This window comes from Tiliqua scincoides, chromosome 2, assembly GCF_035046505.1.
Source record: "Tiliqua scincoides isolate rTilSci1 chromosome 2, rTilSci1.hap2, whole genome shotgun sequence".
NCBI classification, from domain to species: domain Eukaryota; kingdom Metazoa; phylum Chordata; class Lepidosauria; order Squamata; family Scincidae; genus Tiliqua; species Tiliqua scincoides.
In genome coordinates this window covers 178,908,456-178,929,680 of record NC_089822.1, presented here as the reverse complement: position 1 = coordinate 178,929,680, position 21,225 = coordinate 178,908,456, and the positions used below count along the sequence as shown (strand labels likewise).

The 21,225-nt window shown below is 49.1% G+C and overlaps 2 long non-coding RNA genes across 6 annotated transcripts; one reads left to right on the top strand and one right to left on the bottom strand.

Annotated features, from left to right (window-relative positions):
- Nucleotides 1-1,103: 1,103 nt before the first annotated feature.
- LOC136642101 (uncharacterized) lies at nt 1,104-20,340 on the bottom strand. 4 transcript variants are annotated; one of them, XR_010793956.1, is made up of 5 exons: nt 20,180-20,340; nt 18,609-18,749; nt 15,106-15,791; nt 6,873-8,454; nt 1,104-1,619 (listed from the first exon to the last, which is right to left on the bottom strand). It is a non-coding gene; the product is annotated as an uncharacterized lncRNA (long non-coding RNA). The 4 variants fall into 4 exon arrangements; XR_010793958.1 differs by lacking the exon at nt 1,104-1,619 and adding an exon at nt 13,989-14,521 and having other exon boundaries at nt 7,997-8,454; nt 20,180-20,336; XR_010793957.1 differs by lacking the exon at nt 1,104-1,619 and having other exon boundaries at nt 7,997-10,145; nt 20,180-20,323.
- LOC136642102 (uncharacterized) lies at nt 5,682-9,763 on the top strand. 2 transcript variants are annotated; one of them, XR_010793961.1, is made up of 2 exons: nt 5,682-6,343; nt 7,112-9,763. It is a non-coding gene; the product is annotated as an uncharacterized lncRNA (long non-coding RNA). The 2 variants fall into 2 exon arrangements; XR_010793960.1 differs by having other exon boundaries at nt 5,682-6,511.
- Nucleotides 20,341-21,225: the final 885 nt, after the last annotated feature.

The following is a 21,225-nucleotide window of genomic DNA, read 5'->3' as shown; positions in this document are numbered from 1 at the left end:
AGCTCGCCTTGTAGTTGAAAGTCAGGTGTGAGAGCTTGCTTGCAGCCTGATCCAATGCATATTTGTTCAGAAATGATTTCTAGAGTTCCACAAGACTTTCTTTCAAGTGCATTGTGCAGCCAGCCTTGGGCTCCATTTAACATATACATTGGTAAATGTATTTGGTTAGGGTGGATGACCACACTGAGTCAGGACAGCCTGCAGGGTTTCTCCTGGAACTACCCAAGAACCCTTCCAGACAAATGCTAGCAGTGCCCTATTTCAGAGTAGGGCTTGGCACTTTGGCGATGATGACTCTTCATGTTTGGAAGTAAATTTGGTTAGAATGGAGTTTGCCATTCATACACCTGTAGTCATGTGAAAGGACTTACTCCCATCTGTGTTTAGAATCCATGAGCCATTGACTTTCACATGGCTCCTAGCCTGACCTCACAGGTTCATAATGAAGCCATAGAATGTTCCCGGTTGCAGTCACATAAAAGAAAATGGAGGGATGGGATGGATGTTAACAAAGAGTGACTCTGTGTTTCCTTCCAATGAAAAGGTGTTCATGGGATGCCCACCTGTTTTCTAGTCTGGCCCTGGCTCTCTGCCTTACTTTAATAGCCTGACAGTCAGAAATTAAGCAGGATATGTTTTTGCTTTTTTCCCCCTTAACAATAGAGGGGAAAGGATGGGAAAAGTTTCACCTGATCCATTTCTACCTGTCAGGCTCTTGCTAGAGACCCCTGAGCAGAGCTGGGGGTGTGGGGGCAGGAGGCACTCTGATATTGAGTTCTCTCAAAGAAATGTAAGATTCTGGACAGGTATCCAAGAATGGAAGAGAGAGAGAGAGAGAGAGAGAGAGAGAGAGAGAGAGAGAGAGAGAGAGAGAGAGATTGGAGGCAGTCGTGTGCTCTGAAACAAGGAATGGTTTTTCTCCATGGATCCATTTCAGAGAGCTGCATCCCTCAAGTCATAACATTATTGTAAAAATTGGCACTTATTAATTTGTGCTCCCAAAATTCAAGCACTTATTTAGAACTAAAAAAACAAAAACCCCGCTGCCCATCTCTCTCTCTCTCTCATTGGGAAATTCAATAGGGGGGTTTAGCAGTAAACAATTTTGTTGAAGATTTGTATATTTGATCAATATATAATTAATCCACCTGCGTATTATTAAAAGCCACATAATATGCTTTTACTGCATGTAAGGCATCGATCCTGTTGAATTCCAAGAGGTGCACTTGAGTGTCGATTAACAGCATTTAAAGTACACATCTCGTGGATTTCACGGAAACCTATAAAAATCTCTGGCTGTGCTGAACATGGGATTGGAGAGGTGAGCATCGCAGGTTTCAGTCTGGACAGTCAGGTTTCTGATCGTGCAAATCCGATCCAGCATCGCCTTCTTTTTCACCCTTTCCATCACGCAGCCCGTTTTTGAAGCTGGCTGACCATAAGTGAGACCTCCCCTGCTCTCATATTCGGATCGAATTTTCCCAAATGTTCATTTTATTTTTCTAAAGAAAAGCAGTGGAGCGGGGGAGGGGGAATGGGGAGCCCCTTGCATGAAGAAGGCGTCTCTTTGGGGAATCCTCTCCACAGCCTCCTTTTCGTTTCCAGGAAACTGATCAGATCTGCGGAAGGAAAAATATGGACCAAAACTGAGATTTTTTTTTTCTTTTAAGTGACATGGCGATAAAAGCAGGAAGACACACACACACACACACACACACACACACGCACACACACGCACAAGTTCTGACCATGCAAAGTTCAGCCCTGACAGTTGCAATTATGGACATGTCACTATTTATTCTGGGTGGGAACTCATGCCAGGAAACGGAATCCTGTTGCTTACAGTCATATCAGAAGGTGATCTGGTTGAGACCCGGGAATCTGAGGTTTTCAGGCCAAGTGGGGGGGGGAGAGATACGAGCACCCCCAGAGGAATTGGATACGGGCTCATCCTGGCTGACCTTCCCTAGGGGAGAATGCCGTCGATGTTTCTCAGTCCACCGGAGCCCGAGCCAGAGGGCAAAAACAACCACCAATATGTGCATACACACTTTTAAATCATCAACACAGTAAAGTAAATAATTTCGTTTGCCTTCCAGCTTTGAAACCCAGATCTGCGCCATCGAGCAGACTGGCAGCCCAAGCCTAGGCATTTCTACTCAGAAGTAAGTCCCATTCTAGTCCATGGGGCTGACTCCCAGGAAAACTTTCATAGGGAGCAACTCTGTGGGGAAAGTGAAGTTTTCCCCATAGGAAAGCTTGCAAGCAACCAAGGTCCTTGTACTCCTTGCTGGCCTCAGAGCAGATCTCCAGTGACCTGTTCATTCTGATGGAACATCGACCCGATTTCACTCCCTGGATGCGACCTCAGATCCAGAACCAGCACATCGGTCCGGCTTCTGATGTTTCCCCATTTCCAAAAGCGTGGAGTCTGCAGACTTTCTTCCCGGGGGCTCCTCACTCCAGCTTCCGCCTTCTAGGCGCGGCATTCATTCATTCATTCATTCATTCATTCCGTGGGATCAAGCCCCGGACCCCCTACACGCCTCACTGGGGTCGTTGCAAGAGCGGGGCCCCTCGCCAGGCAGCAGGTGGTCCTTCCTGCGCCTTCCTTCCGCAGGTCCCCTCAGTGGCTTCACTTCCCAGGAGACTTCTGCAGGGAAAGAAAAGCCAAGGAAGAATGGACGAGGCTACAGTCCTATGCGCGCTTCCCTGGGAGCAAGCCCCACTGAACAGAAGGGGACTTACTTTTGAGTAGACCCGCTTAGGCTTGGGCTGCAATGCCGAGGGGGACCCGGCATCTCCACGAAGTCTGTGCGCACTGGCCGCGTGGAGAAGTCCAAGCGATCGAGCGGAGCTCGGGTGCCTGGAAGGGCTGCGTTCCAGTCGAGGCCGCTTCTCCTCCGGCCAAGAGCGTGTCGCTCCCCGCCCGCCCGCCCGCCGGGACACGGCTCAAGGGTCACCTCCCAGTCCTGGAGTCCCTCGATTTTCCAGCCATCCTCCTTAGGAGAGGTTTTCCCTTCCTTCCACCGCCTCCTTCCTTCCCCCCCCCCCGCGTCTAATCGAGTCAATTAAACCGGCATGATTGAGCCCCCCACCAAGGCACTGCTCTCTCTAGGTCAATAATATGGGTGGGCGAGATCAGCTCTGCAGGAGGTAATGCGGGGGGGGGGCACGAATCGGGAAGGGAAACATCTGCAGGGCTTTTCAAATCCACTTCCTATTGCATTTTCCCCCCATGACAAATTCACTCTGTGATCCAGATTCCACCGCGTGGCCCTCAAACTCCAGAGAAGCACCAGCTCTTCTCAACAGACCTGCTGCGAGGGTCAGTCACCAGGCCAGGGCCAGAAAAGGCAGCCTTTATCGGCCACAATTCCCCCTTCCCGCCCTACGACGTCTCAACAAAATCCACTGACTTCGAAACACACACACACACACACACACACATTCCCTTGCAGGCGACCCCGGAATATGGATAAACGGTTTGGTTTGAAGAAGTGTCCCCTGTCCAGATGCAGAGTCATCAAGGATTCCGAAGGATTATCTCATGTAATTGCTAACAGAAGAGGAGTGCTGGAGTAGACTCTTTTTAAAAACATTACGGCTCCAATTCTAACTGCACTTCCTGGGGAGTAACAGCCCAATCCTACGCCTGTCTACTCAGAAGTAAGTCCTGCTGTATTCAGTGGGGCTTACTCCCAGAAAAGCGTGTTTAGGATTGCAGCCCAAGTCTTACTGAATTTAATGGAAGCTACTTCCTTGTGAACTTGCATACACGTGGCCTATATACTGTTTTTATACACACACACACACACACACACACGTATGTATATGTGTGTATATATGCATATATGTACACATACTATCACATTCTATCACTATATATATAAATTCATTTGTATATATAGTGATAGTGTGTGATAGTATGTGTGTATGTGTATATATATATATACACACACACATATATATGTGTACATATATACATATATATGCACACACACACACATACATACATACAGTGTGTGTGTGTGTGTGTGTGTGTGTGTGTGTGTGTGTGTAAATTCATGTAAATACGTTTTTGAGGAAACCTGTGGTGTCGTATTTTTTCCCCCCAAACTAAAGATCTATTTTTCTTGCAGAGGCTGCAGACTTGGAAGTAAGTCCCATTGGACTCAGTAGGACTCGCTTGCGAGTGTGCCAGTATGCTAGAAGGACATCCCTGCCCTCACTGGTCAGTGACCCCTTTTTACCTGTCCCCCCAGAACTGATTTTTAAAGATCTGGATTACAGTCCAGAAACGAAACTCGGTCGTACTCCTCTAGAAGAGAGTCTGGATCTGTGGATGGTCGCCAGCCCTACCTTGACATCTCACGAGGTTTCTCAGGCCATGCTGACAACGCGGCCTTCTGAGAGGGCAATCTGTTCGTTTCCAGCCAGACTCGCGGCCGAAGGAGGGAGGGAGTGAACCCCCACGCGCACTTTTCCCATTCAAAAGAGGGGTACCCAGGAAACGGACTCTCCTCTCCCAAGAGTTTGCAGCCCTTCCGTATTCCTTGGAACCTGAAGGGCCTGACAGCCGACTGAGAGCTCTGATCGGCTCATGGGCATTCATTAGATTCGAAGAAGCAAACCATTCCTAAATCGAAAACAGATTTTTAGTTGCCTCCCCCTTGCGAAACGGTGTGTTGCGCTCATCGCGGCAGCGCGGCGGGGTGGGAGGCGGCATGACTCGCCCCTTACCGCAAGCCAGTCCATAAAACAAAAGTCACTGAAATTGAAACGCTCTCCGGCCCTAAAAGTTCCTACAAGTTGAGGAGACTGGCGGCGTTTCCCTATTCAGTGGGAACAACAGGGTTACACCTTTGGCACCAACTCTGGCCCTCGCTGGCCCTGGAAGTAAATCTCATGGGCTTGAAGGGAACGTGTTCACAGCAAATATCCTGACACACCCGATCTTGTGCTTAGGATCCCAGCTTAGGAGTCTCCCTTTCCGAACAGCTCCGCTTTCTTGTGTGACGGAGATCCTGCCTCAACACGCCTTTGGTGGAAAGCGCACTTCATTGCTAAAGTTTCGAGGGCCCCGATCCACCACTAGGAGCATGTCCGAAGGTATTCTGGAGTGTGTCTAGCGGCTCTCTCCTTCCCTTTTGCTTTCATCTCCCTCCCTCCCTCCCTTTTCTTTCTCTCTAGATTTCTGGCAGGGTCTGTGCTTTAATTTTTTTTTTTATTTAATTTTTTGTAAAGAGCCAAACATTTTTTTTATTTATTTTATTTATTTTGCTTAAGGACACCATCAGGAACAATAACTGGCCTGTGGGATCTCATTGAATACTGTTAAATAGGGGTCCTTGTATTCCCGCGGAGTGGGACGCACCAGCCCCTCTCAGCTCCTGAATCACTTGAGGATTCACTCTTTCCTCACTTTCCTGAGCCTCTTTATAAGTCCTTCTTAGGAATGTCCTGTTGGGTTCAGTGGCACCGACTTCCAAGCCTCAGGGTGACCCAGGGGCTTCCCAACTGAACACAGTGGTCAAATCCAACAGATAGTTGAACCTATAGATATTAAAGGGCACAAGAGCACCTCACCTTACTGGACTGTGGGCGGTAAATTTAGGGCACTCCTGTCCTTTAAGAGAAACCATCATAATTATCACCCAAGAGACGCCACTAAAATCTACTCTCGCCTATATTGGAATCCAATACTCTGAGCAGACAGCTTTGATTGCCTGACTGGCTGGCTGTTTGGGAGCAAAACTGGACTTCCCACCAGTTGGAGTCACGTTCTCTCTTGGAAACAATGGAATTTAACTTACAATGACATCTTTAACACGCGGACATTAAGTACTGCAGTCGGCCAACAGCGTGGATTTCAATGTACTGTACGTTTCCACCACTTCTAATCAGAAAGTGTGGGGCAAGAATATTCCACGTTAGCCTTGCACCATAATGCAAGAGAAAGAAAGAAAATGTTTGCTCAGAAATAAATCCGATTAATTTCTAGGGTGCTCACGATTAAGATTGGACCTGGAGTTTTTCTATTTTCATTTTATTGCGCTGTAAGTGCCAACGCTGCTTATTTCCAAGGGGAATGACGTCAGAGAACAACCTGCCATGGAACCTTCCTAAAATGAGCCTTCCAGCGCCTGGCTTTCTTCTCTAGTGGTCTGCCTGAGTCTGACTGGGGACAGATTTATTCCTGTTGGAATACCAGCACTCCCTCAGAGGCCTCCAGGCTTTTTCTGTCTGTCTGTCTGTCTGTCTGTCTGTCTGTCTGTCTGTCTGTCTGTCTGTCCCGGAGACTCGCTTTCTGCACTGGATTCAGAAGAAGAGAGCATCAGAGGTACCCCAGGGACAAGCCACATACACACTCTCACACATATGAGGTGGGGGACACCACCACCCCCGTTTCTCCATCGGCCCTGCTGCCTGCCCCTTTCGGCTCGGAGCTGGAGCCTGGCTAATACCCCTGGGAAAGAGCCGTCGCTCGCGGTGGGGTCTGTGGGATTTGGTGAGTGACTGAGGACGGAAGGAGTCCAGTCTGGGTCCTAATGCGGGTGGCGTCTTCCATGACAAGGCAGCGTTTGGGGACGGCAGCCAAGACCACAGATAACGTGACCTAGCCCTGCCCAGCGGCTCTATCTCCTGCTGATAACGCTGGGGAGGGGGAGAGGGGCGACTATTTCAGAAACACTATCGCCTTCTTTATCTTCCCCGGTGGGAAGTCGTTTTCAGGGGGGGTGGAGAGAGAGAAGTTCCCAACTAATGGCCCTTGGTCACTGCCGGGCGTTTTAGATAGAGAGATACCGCAGATCCCCTATACGCAGAGAGAAGCTCCTCCACTATGTCAATTTCACCCTCCCTGTACTCGCCGCAGACTCTGGTAGGGATCGGGTTTCTCCCAGGCATGTCAATTTCACTCCCCGCCACTCCTGTCCATTTGCAGATTCTCGAAGCATCAAGAGCAGGGATGCTGTTTCCTTCCATCATCTGCGTGGCAGAGGCTCGCTCTGTGTGTGTGTGTGTGTGTGTGTGTGTGAGTGAGAGAGAGAGAGAGAGAGAGAGAGAGAGAGAGAGAGAGAGACTGACAAAACCGTTTCGATTTTCACAGCCCCCTAAGAGAGTATGCAAGAGGCAACGTCAGACCTCGTTTGGAAATCATCGTGTGGGGCAGGCAGAGTGCAAACAACCTGGCATCCTTCACGAGACTGCCTCGCAGCTGAAAGCTTCTCTGAGTCTCTCAGTGAAACCTTTAGAACCGTGAGCAGCGAGTGGGGTGCCTGGCTTGGCCTGGCGTCTCTCCTTTGGTTTTGCAGATCAAGTCTCACAACAAACCAGACAGCCGGCTGAAGGCGCAGTTCATCCCTAGTCTAAACAAGTGTTTTGCTCCTTGTTTTTGTTTTGCTTTGTCTTCGTTGTTTTTCATTTGGGGAGATGAATCCATTTTCCGCCCTTTTCCCCTGCCTACCACAGAAACAGGTGCATCCATCCCACAATCTAGATTCCCATCGACCCCACTAAGGGGTTTCTTTCATTAACTCGAGTTCCCACCAGGCTTGCTTGGAAGAAGCTGCCATCGTTAGTCCAGCATATCCAAATGATATGGGGCGCCAAGCGGTTTGTTCTGCTGATGTCCATTTCTCACGGTTCCAGAAGGAATCTGGGTGATTCCTTTAGAGCAGGGGTGCCCAAACCCTGGCCCTGGGGCCACTTGCAGCCCTCGGGAGCTCCCAATCCAGCCCGCCGGGAGCGCCCAGTCTCCAATGAGAGTCTGGCCCTCCGGAGACTTGCTGGAGCCCATGCTGACCTGACGCAGCTGCTCTCAGTGTGAGGGCAACTGTTTGAGCAAGGGTTCCCTCCACTGCTTGCTGTTTCATATCTGTGATACAGCAGTGGCAGCAAAGGAAAGGTCAGTCTTGCTTTGTGCAAGGGCTTTTATAGGCCTTGAGCTACAGCAAGACCTTCATTCATTCATATAAGTTCCATCACTAATAAATACATTTATGCAAATTTATTCAAATTTTACATGTAAATTAATTCTTTTTTTCCTGGCCCCCGACACAGTGTCAGAGAGATGATGTGGCCCTCCTGCCAAAATGTTTGGACAGCCCTGCTTTAGAGCTTTGATCGTGTCAGTGACAAGCCATAGGTTAAATAGGTAACGATCCAAGCGGAAATGGCAAATGTCCAATGGTGAAAAATCCACAGTCAAGCTGCCTCCAATCCATTTGATCCAAAATACTTGCAATATAAGCAGTTCTCCTACCTCCGTGCTACTAAATTTGGCGCACCCGATGTATGAAGTTGTTCACCTGGAAGTCTGCTTTGTTTATTTCAACGTATTTCTCTCTTGGGTTGAGGGTCATCCTAAAATGGCCAATTACTTTGGTGTAAGTTAACTGTGAAGGCTCAGGCATCGAGTGGCTTTTGATAGCGTTGTATTTGTTCAAACGTCTGGGAAGAAGAAGGATAGATCCCTCTAGTAAGTTAGATGTACTAAACATATTAACCCTGATCAAGTCCAAGCAGGGTGACCAGATATCATAACCACCAAAGAGGACCAAGCACCCCAAAATGTAGGACACCCAAGAAAAATGTAGGACACGGCAAAATAAAACCTAAAGACACTCCTATATTGATTTCACCAGGTTAGTTAAAACACTAGATTACTTATTATTAAATTTAAAACTCTATTATATACAATTCATTACATATAATTTATTAATTACAAGAAGGCTATGTGCTGCCTGCAGGGCCCACTCACAGGGAAAAGGAGGACATTTAAGTTCTTTTCCAGGACAGGAGACTTAAAAAGAGGGCGTGTCCTGGAGAAAGAGGACATCTGGTCACCTTGGGTCCAAGCATCTAGTAAATTGGGAGCGTGTCTCGGCTCTGTATGGCCTTGCGTGGCATCCTACATTTGGCCACTCGGGATCTGCTTCTGGCTTTAAGACCTGCTACCCATGAATCTGAGGGATTGTGCTTCTGCCTTTCACAGCCTTCGGTCTCCAAAGTTGCTTTTCTCGCTTTCCAGGGAAGTGAATGGCTCCCTGCTACCCAAGTACAGCCTTTAAGACGTTTGCCAGAGTCAACGTTAACAATTCCAATTCCCTTTGCGCCCCCACCCCCCGAGTGGAATTCCCACTGTGCCCTGTGACCAGCAGAAATTCAGCAAATGGCTTTCTAGGTCAACCCAACATTTCCCCCAGAGAGTTTCACCTGCCGCTGTGAAAAGCACTTCCGGATCACCCTTACAACACAATCCTATGCATGCCTACTCAGAAGTAAGCCCCATGAGTTCAGTGGAACTTACTGCTAGGTGAGTGTACTACAGTAAAGGATTGCAGCCTTCGGATACTTAGTTCTGGCATGTCAGGTTTTATTTTATTTTTTCATGACGAACGACTGCCATGGTTTAAGATACTTGGATGCTAGTTATATATTATATAAATTATATTAGTTGTAGTATTTTTCCTTTGGCACAATGTCTTAATCCTCACACCTTACAGTAATTCGTCTATAATCAAATATTCTTGCCGGTCCTGTTCAATTCTTCTCCTTCCTCTATTGTCTCCTTTTTGTCATTTTTTTAATGTAAGCCCTTTGGGGCGGAGATCTACCTTGTAAAGTGCCATGTTCTTGACTAATTAATTAATTCTTGATTAATTGTGAATCTGGAAACCAGGCTCTTATTTTTGCTGTCTCAAAGTGTTCAATAATCTGTTGCCTGACAAAAGCTATGAATACACTGACTTTATCTGGATCAAGCCTTTGCTTTCGTGTTTTCTTTTTTTAAAGTTCTGCTTTCTTCCACTCAAAAATCTTCGAATTATTTCAGAATTACCCATTTCTGCCCAACGTTGCATATACGCAACAGGGATCCAACGTATGCACCTGCGGGCTGGGCAAAAATGGGTTTAAGAAAGGGTGAAAAGATTCTCGAATATGAACTGGATTTTTGCCATCGAGCCCCAGCTCTTGCCCTGGTAGGACCCAAGATCTTGTGGGCTCCCTTGGTCAGGTATGTGCAGAAGCTGCCTGGGAGAAACAACTGCCTTCTTCGCCAGGTACCAGTGGTGTTTATAAAGCGAGGCCCGTCCAGTGCAAGCGGAGGGGAGTGTAGCTGAGCTGGCGCCGAAGGTCCCCTGAAGTGTTAAGAAGCCATAAGCAATGTCAACAAGCCCATTTTCTGCGGTAGCTTCTGCAGTCAAGAAAGGGGGGGAGGGGGAGGAAATCTACAAAGGTTTGCTCCTGGAACTGCTAATAGCCCGTCGCTGGAAACCCTGCTCTTAATACAGCCACAACACTCGAAGTGCTGGCGCTCAATTCCAGCCAGTGCAGCAGGAATTCCTCGTTTATAAACAGAGAAATCGGGCAGATTGCAAGCTTGCAAGAACACAGCAAGCCATATTTTTCCCCCCTGATAAACCACATCTAAAAACAAGGACTGGCAGTTCCTTTTCCTTTTTAAGAGAAAACGTTTGGATTTTTATTTATTTTTAATTTTTATTTTAACAGATTTTTAAAGTATAGTAACCATCACTTACACTTGCTGACCGTTGTTGGGCTGAAAATAGCTCAGAGCCCAATCCTAGGCATGTCTACTCAGAAGTAAGTCCCATTGGAGTCAATGGGGTTTAGTCCCAGGTAAGTGCAAATAGGAGTCCAGCCTCAGATTTCAATCCTATGCACATCTACTCAGATGTAAGTCTCATTGTAGTCAACGGGGCTTACTCCTAGGAAAGTGTGAATAGGATGGCAAACTTGAAAAGCGAGTTTTAAGTTGTGAGTGAATTTCCACCTTGGTGATGGGGGTTGCTCGTTTCTAGTTTTTTCCAGGTCAGTCAGCAAACGGAGGACCCAATCCTAACCAACTTTCCAGCACTAATGCAGCCAGGCCAAGGTGTGTGTGTGTGTGTGGTAGGAGGTCAGTCACTAAGGACTCCTCAAGGTAAGAGAAGATTTGTTCCCTTACCTGAGGACTGCATCGATGCAGTCGAAGTTGGTTAGGATTGGGCCTTGAGCCTCACTGAAGGATAGCTTTGTTTTCTTTTAAAAAAATGCGCATGCGTGTTTGTGCAAACTTAGCAAGCCTTTTGCTAATGAAGAAGATCAATGCCTGTGATTTGCTAGATACTACAGAGCAGGAGCAAGTTAGGGGACAACCCTTCCTTTCGGGGGCACTGCTTACATGAATGCAGCGAAGTACACATTTTACTCTGGAATGGCTGCCTTCCCACTTTCTAGCCCACGGGTGGCATCCACTCCTCAGCCACTCCTGGGTCCAATGCATGGAGACAGAGGGTCCAATCCCATTTTTCAGTGCCAGTGCAGCTGTGCCAATGGGGCGTGCACTACATCCTGTGGTGGGGCGGCAGTCACAGAGGCCTCCTCAAGGTAAGGGAACGTTTGTGCCCTTACGTCAGGGCTACATGGAGGCTGCACCGGTGCTGGAAAGTTAGATGGGATGGGGCCCAGAGTCACCTTTTCGGTGTCTTTCCGAAGCAGGTAGTAGATCAACAGGTGTGGCGTTGAACCCCCGCCCTCCTTCCTTTCCCAAAGCTGTGGCTTGCTTGGGCACCCAGGTGGGGCGCAGAAGGGGGTTCCTTTGGAAGAGGTCCCAGGGGCCTGCCTCCTCGGGACGGCTGCGGGGCGCTGTTGCAGACACCGAGCCTCCCACGCGGCAGGCAGGCAGGGCTCGCTGGGGTCACCAGAAAAGCATCTCCCAGCCTGGAGGCAGTGAGGAGAGAGGAGCCTTGCAAGGCACTCCGCCTGGGGAAGCACTGCTCCCTCTCTCTCCCCGACCCCGCGAGGAGGTCCTGGGCTTTTAGCCCCCCCGCCCCAGCACTCTGCTGCTGCCGGAGGAAGCCCCCAGTGGCGGCCTGTCAGGCCGGGCTCATCCATCAGGCGGACACAGAGCAGACGCGCCGGCCGAGTGTTTGCCTTGCGCGCCATTATTGCGGCCCCGCAGCCCCTTTGTTGACACAGGAGCGCGAGAAGTGCTGCTGCCGCCGCCGCCCGCTCATCAGGGCCGGGGGGGGCCGGCCGAGCGCCCACTAGGCAGCCCTCGCAGGCCCACCGCGCGCGCCACGACCCGCTCCCGCGCCTCGCACGCCCAGTCATCAGCGCGCGTTCCCAGGCAGTGCCACTCCGCGGACCAGTCATTACGCGCGGCTCCGAGGACACGCCTCGGCCTCGGGAGGGGGGGGCTGGGACTTGGGCTGCTGCTGCTAGTCCTCAGTGACAGCTGCACTAGTTGGTGGAGGGCCCGATCCTGTCCAACTTTCCAGCACTGGTGCGATCAGGCCAACGGGGCGCGCCACGCATTCTGTGGGGAGGGCAATCCTGGGGGGGAAGGTTTGTGCCTTGACCTCCGGGCTGCATTGAGGCTGCATAAGCACTGGAAAGTTGGGCAGGATTGGGCCCTCAGCCTTGCACCCTGATTCTGCCCTGCTGCTGCTGCTCTTTTGCCCTCTGCTTGTGGCACACGAACAGCCTGGTGAATCTCACGCGCAATTTTGTGGCCTGGTGTGTTCAGAATCCACGAATATTAAAAGGCTGCCATCTGCCTACTTATTTGGGAGCAGCCCCCCTGGGAAACAGAGTGAACACGCCCAAGATTGGTTTGGTGGACCTCCTTGCGAAGTTTTGAGCCATATGGCTTCTTAATCCATAGGAACTCCTTGCCACAGGATGTGGTGATGGCATCTGGCCTAGACGCCTTTAAAAGGATTGGACACATTTCTGGAGGAAAAGCCTATCACGGGTTACAAGTCAAGATGCGTTATGTGCAACCTCCTATCTTTAGAACTGGGTTACCTCAGAATGCCGGATGCAAAGGATGGCACCCGAAAGCAGGTCTCTTGTTATCTGGTGTGCTCCCTGGGGCATTTGGTGGGTCGCTGTGAGATACAGGAAGCTGGACTAGATGGACCTATGGCCTGATCCAGCGGGGCTGTTCTTATGTTAAGCACAGAAGCACTGGATTTTCATCTTAGGGTGCGTTCTTGAGTGTTTTATTTAGGACCCACTCTAGCAATTCGAGCCTATATGTCTACTTATAAGTAAGCCTCACTATGTTTAATGGGACTTACTCCCAAGTAGGATGGCAGCCTATAAGAGGATAAAGATTAAGAACATAAGAACAGCCCCACTAGATCAGGCCATAGGCCCATCTAGTCCAGCTTCCTGTATCTCACAAAATGCCCCAGGGAGCACACCAGATTACAAGAGACCTTCATCCTGGTGCCCTCCCTTGCATCTGACGTGGCCATTTCTAAATCAGGAGGTTGCACATACACATCATGGTTTGTAACCCATAATGGATTTTTCCTCCAGAAACTTATCCAATCCCCTTTTAAAGGCGTCCAGGCCAGACGCCATCACCACATCCTGTGGTAAGGCGTTCCACAGACCAACCACACGCTGAGTAAAGAAATGTTTTCTTTTGTCAATTCTAACCCTCCCAACACTCAATTTTAGTGGATGTCCCATGGTTCTGGTGTTACGTGAGAGTGTAAAGAGCATCTCTCTATCCACTTTATCCTTCCCATGCATAATTTTGTACGTCTCAGTCATGTCCCCCCTCAGGCGTCTCTTTTCTAGACTGAAGAGGCCCAAACGTCTTAGCCTTTCCTCATTAGGAAGGCGCCCCAGCCCAGTAATCATCTTAGTTGCTCTCTTTTGCACCTTTTCCATTTCCACTATGTCCTTTTTGAGATGTGGTGACCAGAACTGGATGCAATACTCCAGGTGTGGCCTTACCATCGGCATTATAATATTAGCGGTTTTGTTCTCAATGCCTTTTCTAATGATCCCAAGCATAGAATTGGCCTTCTTCACTGCCGCCGCACATTGGGTCGACACTTTCATTGAGCTGTCCACCACCCCAAGATCTCTCGCCTGATCTGTCACAGACAGCTCAGAACCCATCAGCCTATATCTAAAGTTTTGATTTTTTGGCCCAATGTGCATGACTTTACACTTACATTGAAACGCATCTGCCATTTTTCTGCCATTTTTCTGCCCATGCTGCCAGTTTGGAGAGATCCTTCTGGAGCTCCTCACAATAACTTCTGGTCTTCTGGTCTTCACCAGAAGATACTTTGAATCTTTAAAGGTTGGGGGTTTTGAGGCTGGGAGCAGTAGTGATTCTTTCACTTCTGGGCTTAAGCAGTTCTTCTGAAGCGCAGGGAGAATGGGGATGGGATCTTCTGCAATGCCAGTCCTCCGACTATTTTTAGTAGCCATCAAGCTGAACAGGGACTTGAAAGGTTTAAAGAGGTCTTCCAGGTCCTGGTTCAGGAGGACTCCTCATTATCTTGAATGCACGATGAACAGTAGACGTACTAATGAGCTTAGCAGTCAGTCATTGCAGTAATGTAGTCTTTGCATTATCTTGTTGGTAAGCAAAGAGAACCAGCCAGTGGCACCAGAAACTGGGAGCCATAGACGCCTCCGAGTCCATGCTGAGGACTCGATAGGGGCAGCTCACTCTTCCTCAGCTCCCCCACCTGTACACCTGAAATGACAATTATTTATCTCACAGGGATGTGGCAACAGCCCCTGAAAGGCATTTTGCCCAACTTGAGGTGCATTATTAGTAATAAAGTCACAGTTGGCATCATACATTGTCTGTGGAGAAAGGCAAATCCTTATCCTACAATTAGGGCTAGAGAACTAACAGATCCTGATTTAGTAAGGGCTCTTTCACACTATCAGACCTAGCCTGTGATTTTGCTCCATGGGTGGCAGCCAAATGTCTTTGCAGAGTTCAGTGTATGAGGCATAATGGAACGGGGTTGGACATTTAAGGCTGCAATCCTATACACACTTTCCTGGGAGTAAGTCCCATTGAACACAGTAGGACTTACTTCTGAGTTGACTAGACATGCCTAGGCTTTTGCCCTAAGCCTATTGAAATCCATGCAGATGTACTAGATTGCAGCCACGGAGTCCTAAAATTATGTCTGTGCCTTTGACCGGTCGTGGACGATTCACGCATACAGTATAATCACATAACGCTTTAGTCGAGCTAAGAACATGGCTTGTGTGAATCATCACACCATGGACACCACCCCATCGTTTTATGCATACAACCCTTACCAACACTTTCCTGGCCTTCCTGAGCACAGGTACTTCCTTTGGAGGTACTTCCTTCCTTCCTTCACTTTCTTTTGGAGGGGAACCAAAGAGACTGTGGCACTCATGGACGTGGTGGTCGTGACACGCACACACCATCAGAGAGTCCGTCCTGGCTGTTGGGAGTATTAAAACCCCATTCAGAGATTTTCCAGGGTGTGTTATCTCACTTGACAAGAGGAAACTCCCCCTCCATTATCCCAAGGGGAAAAAAAAAATCCTTCTATGGCAGAGAGTTGTGTGAGAGAGTGATCAGGAGTTGCTGCGATCAGAGCCCGTCGTCATAGCCTGGAAGGATCCCTTTTGATTCGCGTTTTGTTCTGATCCCGTTTTGTCCCTTGCCTGAAGAAGACGTTCTGTGTAGCTCCAAGCTTTGCAATCTGAAACAACTCCGTCTAATTGACCCTGTAAGTGCCTCTGCGGACAAACAGCCCACTCCTAGGCATGTCTACGCGGAAGTAAGTCCCATGATGTTCAATGGAGCTCCTCCCAGGAGAGTGTGGGTAGGATTGCAGCCAAAGTCACCCATAAACGCGTTACACGGACGCCCCCAGGGAAGTGCGGCGTTCTCCAAGTAGGACACACCGAGTTAAATCTTCGCATGGAAATCCAGGCCGTTTTAACATGACTCCAAACGAGAGAAGTTGGAACTAGTGAAGAGGAAAAGGTTGTGAAAGAGAACACACTAAAAGCTTCCAAGGTACTTTGGGGGAAAACTGGAAGATTAAAGGCACAATCCTATGCATGTCTACTCAAAAGTAAGTCACACTGTATTCAGTAGGGCTTACTCCCAGGAAAATGTGCATAGGATTGCAACCCAAACCGGTTTATGACGGTCTAGTGTAGATGTGTCCACAAGTGTGCGCACTGGAGGCCTGCTTACCTAGGACTGGAAAGAGGTGAGGCCTCGCTTCTCTGGCGTCGCTTCCCAAATAAATGCTATCTCTTCCGCTGTATTTGGCCCAAATCAGTTCTCAAAGTTTTAGCACCAGGACCCACTTTCTAGAATGAGAATTTGTCAGGACCCACCAGAAGTGATGTCATGACCGGAACGGACATCACCAATCAGGACAATTTTAAATGATCCCAGGCTGCAGTCCAATCCACACTTACCCAGGAGTTAGTCCCATTGACTGTCATTGTTAAAAGCATATACATAGTAGCCTGTTAAAAGTACAGGCTGTAACATTTCCCCAAATGCAGTCACATACCATGGTAGCATCGAGTGTACTATATTAAAAATAAAATATTGAAACGAATGGGGACCCACCTAAAATTGACTCGCGACCCACCTACTGGGTCCCGACCCACAGTTTTGAGAAACACCGTTTAGAAACGCCCAGGTTGATAAACAGATTAAGCAAATTCACTAAGTTTCAGGCTGTCTTCATATATCCCTAACTGTTCCAAATATCTGAAGACAGCCTGCAACCTGGTAGTGTGAATGTGCTTAATCCGGATCATATCCACTCCAGTTAACTTTGCAATTGCAGTACGGCTGCATAATAGTGCCAGACATCTGTACGATGTGCACAAGAATGAACCCAACAAAGAAGAGGGGAGATTTTTCCTTATAGGAAGGCTCCAGCATTTCTTGCACAAGGAGACTGGGAACGTCGGTGGGGGAGGTGGCCCGCTCCAACATCCTCTGTCCACCTCCTCTCCCTGGCCTTCCAGCGTCGGCACATGTATTTTGGGCTTCTCTGCCCACGCTAATCTCTCCAACTGTCATCGCGAACCTCGGACCCGATACCCCAGCCCCAAAAAACTCTCCCAGGGCAAGAATTTTAATTGACTCGGATGCTGCGCCTTCCATTTTCCTGCCAGATAAAGCGAATTCCAAGCTCTGGGAAGGAGCAGAGGGGCTTGCTGCTTGGAGACCTACAGCCGAGCGGGACAGTCGCCCTTTCCTCCTCCTCCTCCTCCTCCCTCCCAGGATCGGTTTGCAGAAAGGACTTGCGAATTGTCGATCACCTACTAGGGCCATTAGTTGCAACAGGGAGCAAAAGGGGGAGGGGGGAGCGGGAGGGCCATAACCCTAATGGAAGCAATTAGTCTCAGATAAGCTCAAGGATCCCTGTCCACCGGTTTTGGCAACTGCGCGCCAAGCCCGTGCTCTGAGCAAAGTAAAGCACTTTGGGTTAGACAGGCCAGAGGAACAGGCATGGGGGGAGGGGAAACTACAGGATTTAGATCTTGAGCCCTGTGCGGACAGGAAGTCATTTATTTATTAACTTAAACCACTTTGTTTTATTGTACTAATACAATACAGTAGTGCTCATTGTACAATTATTATTCACTGTTGTTTTGAGATGTTCTTAATTGTTTTCGTGCATAATTTGTGTTTCAACGGTGATTTTATATTCTCGTATTTCTGCCTTGGTTTTTTTGTAAGCCGCCGTGGGTCCCTTTAAGGAGAAAGGCGGGGTAAAAATATTTAAATAAATAAACTTTATTTGCTGAAAAGTGCTATATAAATATTCTTTATGAGAATAACAGTGTCCGAAAGGTGAAACGGTGATGGCACTAAATCACGTGAAATAAAGAAGGAGCCACCAGTTTCATTGTCTAGGGTGGACCTTAAGGCAGAAATCACACGCTTAGTGAATGTGAAAAGGTACAGACGCTCGGAATTTATTGGGTTTTTGATGGATGAACCAGCTTCAGTGTACTTAGCGCTGTACATACATTGAAAAGATAGCTCTCTGCCCAGAGGAGCAGAAACCTCGATGGCGCTTCTTAAGTATTAACTGTGTTTCCCTGTGGTTGCAATTCTAGGAACACTCACTTAGGAGTAAGTCCCTCTCTGAACATAACAAGACTTACTTCTCAGCAAAGAAGCAGGCCTCTGTGCTGGACCTCTCCTAAATTTAATTCATATCTCTGGCTGTCCTTTACCCTTCAGCTACTGGTTGCTGAAGTGTGTGTGTGTGTGTGTGTGTGTGTGTGTGTGTGTGAGTGAGTGAGTGAGTTGCATGTAATGGTCTTGAATTCCCAGACCCAACTTCTGAGTCAAGCGCCCTGTTTGGATGGCTCAGTCACAACAATGAACATTCTCTGCCAAGGAAAGGATAGAGGGAGGGGCACACACACTCTATATCTTTCCCAGGCAGGCCCCTAACCAACCCTTGGGTTCTAGAGACATGTAGCTGCCTCTGGTGTGAGGAACAGGCAGGCACGGCCTCCTCCCTGTTCTTTGAAAGACGTGTAGCCTGATCCTAGACACTCGCGGGATTCAGAGAGACTTTCTTGCCATCGGGTGTATTTAGGGTGGCAGCTTTGGAACACATTTAACGCATTGCACATAGCAGGATTTAGGGCCCAATCCCATCCAACTCTGGGCACTGATGCAGCCCTGCTAACGGGGTGTGCGCTGCATCCTGCAGTGGGGGGGGGGGCAGCCACAGAAGACTTCTCCAGGCCTTCTGTTCCCTTACCTGGGACATAGGCAACATTTTTTCCCTTACCTGGGACATAGACTCTGGAAAGTTGGATAGGATTGGGCCCTTACTTCTCAGCACCCACACATAGGATCGGGCTGCGCTGGTGTTTACCAAATCAGGAGTCCATCGCAATGAAACCGGAGGGCCTTGCCTTTGAAATAGGATCTGGATTACGAAACAATTAAGAGGGCGGTCTGAGTAAAAATGCATAGGAAAGGCAACTTCTTCAACCTCAGAAAAACCTTTTTCAGTGTCCCTGGCAAGGCGCAGGCCTCCCCTTACAGCCGCTATCCAAACACTTAACCTCAAACTGCAGGTCCTAAATATGTTTACCTGGCAACGCTTTGGTTCCAATCACATCCTAAGAAGACTGCAGTCCTACACACACACCCTCCCGCATCTGCTTTGTCCAGGACCCAACTGGCACCCAGGACCCAACAGGCCGCTGGCACCGCCAGTCCTGGAGGAAGTAAATTCCATTAAACTTCAAATTTACTTCCAAGTAAGTGCATAGGAAATATGCATGTCTACCTAGGAAAAAAGTCTTGGGGAACTCAGCTGTGCTTCCGAGTAAATATGTGGGTCGCGACCTGATTTTTGGTGGGTCGTTAAAGGGTGATGGAAAGATTAGTTCACTAATCACCTTCAGTTCAAAAATCAGATACTGTAGGTGGTAACTACCCAGCATAGATAGATAGATAGATAGATAGATAGATAGATAGATAGATAGATAGATAGATAGATAGATAGATTATTATTTCTTTCTAGATCTCCATTTTTTTTTAAGACAGGTAAACCTAGGTGGGTCCCGGTAGAGCGTCGTTTTAAAAAGTAGGTCCTAGTGCTAAAAATTTTGGGAACCACTGGCATATAGGAACGGATTGCAGTTACAGTCTGTAATCCGCAATAATCCTTTTATATCGAAATCATCCCACTGATTTTACCAGCACCGATCTGGAAGTATTGGACTGAGGGCTGAGGCAAGGGAAGGGAATATTTCCCATAGCAGGGCCAAGATGGAGCTCTCAATGCTCGCTCCCTCCCAAGGACCCAGGAGTCCAAGTAAGAGGGCTGAGGAGTCTCTTTGCCAAACTTTCCAGATTAATATTGTTGAGGATCAGCCCATTCACTGGGCCCTCCTGAAGCCCGATCCTGTCTAGAATGCAAATGTCATGGGCAAACTGAGCCGGTCCCACCGAGCCGGCTGATGGCACGTCTTTGCCAGCCAGTGGGCGAGGGTGACTTCCAGACCCAGAGGTGACCTTGAATAGGGGGCTGGGGTGACAGGCGTGCATCGAACTGGGGATGGTTTTTCCTGAGATCCCGACAAACGTGGTTCAGCAGAGCGTTTGGGGGCAAGGGTGCCAATTAATATTGTGATCTCGAAATGGGCCTTTGAACTTTGCCCCAGATCGCCCATGCTTGAATGGAGCATCTTGTGACGCTGGGTCCCCCCCCCCGCAACCCCTCCCTTCCCGCCCGCTCCCCGCGCATCCGCTTTGTCCAGGATCCAACTGGACACCAACCGCTGGCACCGCCCGACCTGGAAGAAGGGAGGTGTTGAGAGGGCCCGGGCAATGGGCTGGCGAACTCACCCGCTGACGACTCGCCTCCGCTCTGGGCTTCTGCCTTCCCACTGGAGATGCTCCCTCCGCCCTCTTCTTCCCTTATCGACCCCCCCCCCCCCCATGAGCTGCTCTTCCGCGCCCCGGTGACTCCGAACTGGATCGAGCCTCTCTTTCCTTTCCCTTTCGCCCTTCTCCCGGCTGGGCCAACCCCAGGCTGATCCGTCGCTACTTGGGGCCGGGCACAGACAGAAGTGCTTCTCAAGGGCCTGCTGCGGTCACCCACACTTCACCGCCCTCCGCCAGAAGAGCCCAAGGCTTGGGCTGGAGCTGAGCTTCTTCAGGCCTGAAGCTGCAATCCCATCCACACTTACCTGAGAGTAAGCTCCACTGACCACAGTGGGACTTACTTCTGAGTAGAAAAGCCTAGGCTTGGGCACTGAGAACCCAAATCCTATCTACACTTACCTGGGAGTAAGCCACACTAACTATAATGGGGTTTACTTCTGAGTAGACATGCCTAGGCGTGGGCTCAGAGCCCAATCCTAGTTATATCTACTCAGAAATAAGCCTCTTTATCGTGAATGGGGCTTACTCCCAGGAAAGAGTGGATAGGATTGTAACCTCAGTAAGGAAAGGAGGGCCTGGCAAGGGCCTATCTGTAGGAGGAAGGGGGCTTGTTCTGCCCTTGGCTGACGGGGGTGGTGGATTTCTCCTGGTGATAGTGCCCCCAAGTGATATTATATCCCTTCTTGCTACAGCTGCTGACCTCCCACTGCAGGGCAGAGGCCATAAGAGCGGGTGTCGTGGAAAGAGAAGGTGTGATTAGGTCTCAGGAACATCTCTGGCCAGCTCACCAGTGCTGCGTCTGGCCTGGCCAGTTTCTGGCTACAACCCAAGGGGCTCAGTGTGCTTTCCTTTGCCTGTTTCAATGTCTGGCACAAACAGCAACATCGCAAGAATTCTGAGGGCTACAAGAGAAAACGGGATCTCCTCTCAAAGGGGTTCCTCAGTGTGGCTTTGAGCCCCATCCTATGCATGTTTACTCCGAAGTAAGCCCCCTTATAGTCAGTGGG